This window comes from Fistularia commersonii, chromosome 4 (assembly GCF_037954325.1).
Source record: "Fistularia commersonii isolate RoL2024-O1a breed Wild chromosome 4, RoL_Fcom_v1.0, whole genome shotgun sequence".
NCBI lineage: Eukaryota > Metazoa > Chordata > Actinopteri > Syngnathiformes > Fistulariidae > Fistularia > Fistularia commersonii.
In genome coordinates this window covers 16,220,711-16,227,668 of record NC_141287.1, presented here as the reverse complement: position 1 = coordinate 16,227,668, position 6,958 = coordinate 16,220,711, and positions in this window count along the sequence as shown.

Genomic DNA, 6,958 nt, shown 5'->3' with positions numbered 1-6,958 from the left:
AATGTGCATGTAAGAAAGAGCGATAGCAAGGGCTTATTTGTGAGCTATGGTACCTTAACACATGGTTCGTCCTTGATGGCTATAAGAAATGGTTTGATGCCAAAGACTTTGTTATTTTTAGAAGTTTGTGTCCAATCAAAGAGGGAAAGTGATTCTTATGTTGATAGGGAAGTGGTTCAGGTTTTCAGAGACAGTCAACATGACAATCTGCCAACAGGTGTGCAAAGGGCAACTCAAATATTATGTGCCTGTTGCATGGCATTTGTTGCACGGCATTTGTCTTCCAGCTGATGCTGCATTTATAAGTTCATGAACATTGAGAGGTTTCTCTGGACTGTTTACTTCTCAAAAAAAGAAGTTGTGTGCAATTAATGGCAATACATGATAGGCACAATATCATTTAAACTTATGCTGCTAGAACTAAAACTTATAGACTTCTGCCAGAAACTCTTTCTTACTGAAATTGGGATAGTATGGTATGATATGCATGTCATATCATATGCAGACCTGGGCATTATCTGGCCCGCCAAACTAATTTCTTTAAATATATTAATAAGTAATTTCAATCAATATTGAATTTAGAAACTCGTTATTTTTTCCTTTTGTTTAATTTTGTACGGTTGATTACATACGAAATAATGTTGGCACATTTATATGATCATGAATTATTTTAAAGTTGAAATTAAAATGCCAAAATATTTAAATATCTGAATTGCAATGTTCATTTTGTTTAATTTACTTTAATCACTAGATGGCCCGCGAATTAAAATTAAATCAGAAATGTGGCTTGGCAGGCAAAATAATTGCCCACACCTAATATTGCATGATAGCCTCTTAAAATATAGAAACAGGAAAACTATATATAACTAATATAATATAATATTCATGTAGTACTCTCCATCAGTGTGTGTGTGTGTGTGTGTGTGTGTGTATGTGTGTGTGTGTGTGTGTGTGTGTGTGTTTGTGTAATTTTTATGATTTGCCTGTCTGAAAATGATACTACAACAGCTTGAATAGTTTGAATAATATTTTCAAATTGTTAGATTAGAATTTCTGCCCCCCGATTGAACTTTCTGTGTTTGAACTGTTCATCTGACACCCCGGTCTGTTTCCGAGTGCATGTAGTGCATTGTTTTTTTAAACCTTGGTAACAGAGATAAAATGCTTAAAGGACTAAATTGGTGTGGATTAAAAACCTGTGGGCCATCTTCTTCCATGACTGTATGCTGGCCTCTAGAGGCTGTACGGTGTATGAGCTCATAAAACTAATAAATAATGATATAATAATAATGGAACAAATTCTGGAACTGGAATGGCATTTTTTTTTAAAAAACAATTTTTGTTGACAAAAATGTTCTCAGTAGACACCAAGCCTCCATATTTGTACAGGCTCTTATTATGATCTGTTAGTGAAAGATATGCTAAAATCCTCTTTATTATTGATCACTGAAAACCCACCAAGCTTTAAAATTAGACAGAGATATTGTTTTCACTTCACTAGCAAGTAGTTTTACCAAAAAAAAGCATTATTAAGAACCATTATTGAATTATATATTGTAAGATGAATTGTATCATACATAATTCCAAAGACCTAATACCTAGTTAGTTAAACCATACTGTGTTTAGAAAAGTAGCAACTGAAGTGAAGATGATTCAAATGTTTATTAAAACTTCCCTCACCAGAAGAGAAATATCCATTTTTCGTCGAAGAATTAATCAAAAGTCAACATTTATTGACCGCATTCTTGACAAAAGTGATAACGAAATTAATTATTTGTAAAATTGAGAAATGATTTTCAACGTAATATTGAGTTTGATTTTACATTTCACAGTCAATTTTTTTGTTTGTTTTTTCATGTGTGTACTTGAATTATTAAGCTGCAAAGTTAGTCATTGTGTCACACTCTGTTCAAGCTGAGAAGTCCAGTTTTCTTTGATGTATTGATGGTACGGGTCATTTGAGTGCTCGCCCCTTTTGGATTTAACTGTGCTCACCAGGATTGCCACCACAATGAAGGCAAACATGCCGATCATCACGGCTAGATACCAGATGACATTCTTGAAGTTCTCCTCAGCCAGGGTCTTGTCCAAAGCGTTTGTTGCAGCCGTAATGTTTCGCCTCCAGTTGTCAAGGAAGTGACCTAAAGCACGAGTTAGGGAGTCCTCCAGCTGAAGGGTCATGTTGGACCAATCAGATGATCTCATCTGTGAGTGGGTAAAACAAGGGCCGCTAGAGACTTAAGCGATCTCAGATATTCAACATTTTCAGCACTAGATGTATGTTATCTTCTGCTCCAGTTTCCATTGTTTGAGGAGGCAAACATTCAGAGGCTTATGTCAAAAAAAAGGAGATCCTCAAATCATCATTATCCAAAAGAATTGAAATATTTTTGTGGCCTAACACCAATAAGTAATTTCTGTTAATAGATGTGGAGACTGCTACTTGAATGTCGTGTGTGCAAGTATAAGTAAGTATACTAAATACGTTTTAAGCCCAATCAATGACCTTCAATGAAATTGTGTTTGTTTTAAACTAACATGACCCGAAATAATTAAGCTCCAAAAGTTTAATCCTTGTCATGAGTTTCTGTTATTTATCTGAATACATCATATTTCTAATAACGTGTCTTCTCTCAGACAAAACAGTAAAACCAGACATGTTAAAGTCAGCAGAAAACATTTAGACAAAAGAGAAAGAATATTAATGCAATATTCCCTGAAGTGTACTCACCATTTTCCCAGCTGGTGCAAACCACATCTAAAAAATGATCAGGAAACCCCCTGAACCAGGAGCTGGACGGACACAGACTTTCTCAAAGCCACACTGCCACACCTTTCCTTTCCACTTAATGGGCACAAAGCTTCTCATGTTATTTACTTTTTTAATCTTTTAATCGTCGGGAGAGGTGGTTTCTGTTTGTGTTTGTGTAGTGGGTATAGTGGCTATGACCTTGAATACATGCTGGGTTTTTTTTTTCTTCATCTGGTGGACAAAATCAAATTATTCCTGTAATAATTGAAAAAAAAAACCAACAACACAGGACATAATAAACCATTTTATCAATATCCCTACTTGATTGGCTCTGAGGACTGGTGACCGGTTTGATCATATGGAAACTGTAATACCGATATTTTACCACAGGAGGCGCACAATACAAATACAATGATAATTCATGAGTTACCGTTTCCTCCTCCAGATGGCAGCGTGATATGTATTACAAAGATATATTTTCAAGAGCAAATGAATGAAAATATGTTGCAGAAATTATTTTTGGTCGAACATTGTTTTTTATATAAACATTAATGTGTTCAATTTGCAAAAATAAGAAACAGAAGATGTTTTTCACATGAAAAAGAATGGGTGCCAGAATCTGGCACAAAGCAGGAAAGCCAGTGTCATTTTACTTACAATCTTGCTTAAAGACACTTCAATAGTATATCTATTCTGACAAGAATTCCCCGAAACTGAATCTCTTTGAGGACATCGCCCCGCCCCTTTGAGACACTCTGTAGGAGTGAACAACTCCCATCACTTCTGATCATTCCCAGACCATTCATGTTTTGCAAAGCAGTGCAAGCGGGTGGGCTCTGTGCTGACTTTCTGCTTAGCAAAGTGAAATGAAAGACTTAAACAGCATGAAGACTGAAAACATGCTGAAAGAAATGCATACATGAATAGACACATAGATAAGTTGGACTATTAACCTGCGCCCTGTCAATTTCCACAGCCTCAATGAAGAGCAGAAAGAAATACCGATAAAATAATAAAGCAAATGATAAGAACACGCCGCTAAATGATGTTTGGCAGACCTTTTAAATCGAGAAAAGTACCTGAAACTTTCAAGGTGTTTTCAACACTGGACAATTAACGCAAAGCATACTGACTTTTACTGAAATGAGAATTCATGTTTTGCAAATATGTAAAGGTAAAGTTTGCTTTCAAAAAAGCTAATCCCATGCTCTATCCGGATATTTGAATGTTAATTGTGATACTAAATGTCTTTGGTATCTCAATGTGTGAAGTGAAATAACTCGGGGAGAAAATATCTGACACTATTCATTGTGAAAGTGAAAAAGACACAGGACCAGTCTTTGTTCTCATCTTCAATTTCACAATTTAGCCCAGCAGTAGGAAGTTGCACACCTTTTACAAGGTAGAAAATGTAGATCTTGAATCTGTAGCAAAGGTAAAGGTTTTATTCACCAGAGTTTGATGTTTTGTCTAAATCTACTGCATTTCTACCTAAAAGCAACATTCAGTATCATAAAAATGAATCCTGAACATCCATCCTTAACAAAATGTCAATGATGCTAAATTGTACGCCTTTGCTGTTTCCCTGCAGTGTGGCAAAAAACATGCTGTTAATACAAAAACCAAAGACATTATGTAAGTTTTAAATGCTCTATCAAACGAGTCCCAGGATGTAGAGTTCATGAAACACCTGGATTAGAATGAGGTGAGTTTGCACAATACTTGTTTTTGGTTTTTTTTAGCATGTAAAATTTGAAACATGTTGTGCTCGGTCGTTAACAGGTCAAGGTCAGTGTGATGATGACTGAAACTCACTCACACATGATGTATCATCATATTGTCATTTTATGAATGTGAAAAGGTTAAAAAAAAAGGGCATAGGCAATTTTTTGTCCACAGTTATTGGCAATTGTTGTCTCTAGAGAATGCAGAACTGTTTGGAGACTTGAAAGACAGGCAGATCTTTCTTAAGAAAGTACGCCCATTTACGTGTAATATGCAAAGTTGCATTACCAGTCGAGGAATATACAAATACTATAATCAAAGTTCACGAACTGTGAGAACATTTGAACCTATTATAACTGTTTAATTTTAATTCTCAAAACTCCCCTTTACTAGAATTTCGTAATTTGTGATATGGGATGCATGCAGTGGCACAAATCACCGGCATACATTCTTGCATGTGGATTAAAATTGCTTTATTAGTTGTCTAGAGATCTGAACAGTGTATCCAAAATCTGAAGCATCTCATTTGATTATTTCCGAAAATGTTAAACCCAAAAAATGAAAAAATAAAGAGGACTTGTAATTCCACCTGTGTCAGCAGAGGCTTAAAATGTAAACATTGCAGGCATTACTTAGACCAAAATTTTGGCTGACTTTAGAGTACTTATCATTATCATTATACATAGTAAGATGATGTATTTTTGTTTGGAAATCTGATATAGAAATATGCAGTTAGCCTGGAAATCAGGACTTTCTTATCAGTAGTTTCACTTCTGATCCAAGGCATTTAAGGGGAGAAGTTGTTGGATGGCTCCGACATTGTCTAATCAGGTACAGTGAGAGAATATATAAGATAAATCTACAGACTGTTTGAAATCAAAAGAAAAGAGAAATGCATCCATTAAATAATTTATTTACCTTTTATCTTCTGATAGCTGAAATGAGATATGTCTAATTGTTTTTAAATTGGTCTCCTTTGGGATCCCACCACAAATCGTCCTAATGGCCTACAGAACAATAAGTAAGAAGCCAGATGATTGTTTGGAAAATAAGTATAAAAATAATTGATTTCAGACACATTTTAACCTCCTCTTCACTATCGGGGCCGTTTTGTGAAATCCAGTATTTTATCTTTCGTCATCACATTTACCAATATGTTACCATGTTTCCGACAAATGAACCAGGCCCTCGAATTCGAGTTCCAAAAATTGGCTTCATGAGAATTATATATTTTATTTAACAGTGCAATCAACAGGCAATCGGAAACACAAGTATATAGATAAATAAAAGCTGAAATTTCAGAAAACCAAATATATGGAGGGCTTTTTTTTCGACACAATGAATTGAAGAAGGGATTTCAGACTGACAGATAGTGGAAAGAACCTACAAAACCAGAATATGAAAGGCTCATATTGTCTCATTGCTCTCAACTGGATCCTGTCGCTTTTCCCCGTTGAATTTTTCCATAAACCTTCACCCACATGGATATTGTGACAGTGAGTTCATAGTCTCATGTTGTAAAATGAGGTAGGAGATAAGAATTGTTTTTCCTTTCAAGCATCAACCAATAGTTTCTGCTATTGTTTTTTTATTTCGTCCTGCACGAGCTGAGATTTTGGTGTCTGTGCTGAATGTGATCAAAAACATTATTTTTAAATCAGCAAACACTTTCTTTAGAAATCACTTCTTGACACTTTTGATGCCATTCATTGTCACTAAGGCATGTTGTTGTCATTGGACAATTTAACCGGTAAAGAGAGAAAAAGGCTTAAATGCACACTTCACTGGTTCTCATTCATTACATGGCTGCCCTAGACACAATTCTCCCAACTGTTATCACTAAATGTGGTAAATATTTCCTTTTGCCATTGAAGCCTTATTCCATGGATTAATGTCAGAATCCCAAGCATGCCGCCATAGTTTAGTTGGGGCCGTGTATTGGAATGACTGGAATGCATTGAGGATGTGTTTGTCATATATTTGGGGGCAACATTCCCTATGGTGTATGCTTGTGTCCCCCACATTAGACAAAAACATTACACTTTTTTTACTTGTTTGTTTGTTTGATTGATTGGTCAGTTGACTTTGAAAATGGTAGGGTAGGAAAAGTCCTTAAATGCTATTTGGATATGCCAAAAACAGTTTAATTGTACTTAGTACTTTCTGATATACAAAATATTTTTCTGTGCTCTTAGAAACAGTCTAAATACTGTTTCATTTACTTTTAATTGTCAGTCAGATAGAAAAAGAGTATAGTTCAAATTAGCCTCAAACAGAGAGTTTCATTTAGTTGCTCCATTATTAATGAATAGGGGGAAAGAATTATATGGCATCACTGATCTTACGTCGCACCCTTATTCCAGCTGAATATCAATGTTTCCTCTCCACTGTCACCAAGTGATTTCCTATAGGGAAACTGATTTTCATACATTTGTAACAGAAAAATAGAAAGGTATGTCTTCAGTAACTTGAATTTAGTTG